Here is a 1,355-nt window from a genome sequence, read left to right on the forward strand (position 1 = left end):
AGCTCTAGGTGGGGTCTGGAGATCTGGTATTAGAACTGATCTCCAGACAACAGAGGTCAGTTCTGGAGATATGAGAGTTGGGGGTGGGAGGTTGTTTGTTTGTTTTCCAAAGGGGGGGGGGGTGATAATGCATCAGACATCTGGGACATGTGGGTTTCTAATTTTAATTTCTCTGATGAATCCATTGGCCACCTGAGGAAAAGCTGTTGGAGCCACTGGCTACTTGAGAGAACTGCTCAATGGATTCACCAGAGAAATTCACCAGAGAAATTACAATTAGAAACCCACATGTCCCGGATGTCTGATGCATTACTGAGGGATAAGCCCACTGGATAAAACTTTAGGCTCTGGTGAGCTGCTGTTTTGGTCTGAAGGAACCCAGAATTAAACCTTGTTGGTCTTAAAGGTGCCATCGCACTCAGATTTGGTTCTGTATAAAACTTGTGAGAATTAAAAACAAAATTAGTGCCTCATCTTGTTTCCTATAGCAAGGGCAGGAATATCAGATGGAACCCGCACTGCCTTTTCATCCCAGGATCTCTTCTCCCTCACGCTTTCACAGAATACATGATTTGGGGGAAAGGATGTGGTGGATTTTCAGACGTCTGATGGTAACCCTTGGGGAGGGGGCCGGTATTTGCTGAGGCCCTACGTTATTGGTGTGGCACAAGAGGTCTGATGCCCCGCTTGATCCCTCATTACCCCTGAACGAGGAACCCAGTGAGCCTGAAGACTCGCCAGGTCACTTCAGGTGGTTGCCACCCCCCTCTGGGCCAGGTGCTCCATAAGGGGAACCGCAAAAGCCAAAAGGAAGGTCCGGGAGGAAGGAGAAAGCCCCCGGCCCCTTGGAACTGACTCCTTGCCCACCTTTCTCTGGGAGTGGGGTGCTGTCACTGGCCTCCAGTGGGGCCACCATGCTCTGCAACCCCTTCCCCAGCCAGCCCCAGACTCTGAATACCCGCACTGGTTTCCCTGAGCTTCACACCAAATGCCCAGTTGCAAAGGAAGTCAAAAGATCAAGGGTCTTTCCCAGTTGCCTTTGGGGGTGTTGCGGAGGGGCTGATGGTGGAGATTGCATCCAGAGACGATTGGAAGGATTTGCTTTGTCTCCTTCTCTCTCTTCATCCCCCCCCCCCCAATCCCTTTTCTTGGTGCATTTGTCTTTGAGGAACCTGGGGTGTTCTTTTGATCACTTCAGTCTCTCTCTGGCACTTGAGTCCTGATTGGCTGAAGGACTTAGGGTGTGGGGGGGAAATCTTTAATTAAGTAGATAATCTCTTCTTACGAATTTCGGTGGCTCCATTTCACCCTCTCCCCCCCCCCCCCCCCGCTTGCACTTCAGGACAGATTGTCCT

Source organism: Paroedura picta, chromosome 8, assembly GCF_049243985.1.
Source record: "Paroedura picta isolate Pp20150507F chromosome 8, Ppicta_v3.0, whole genome shotgun sequence".
NCBI lineage: Eukaryota > Metazoa > Chordata > Lepidosauria > Squamata > Gekkonidae > Paroedura > Paroedura picta.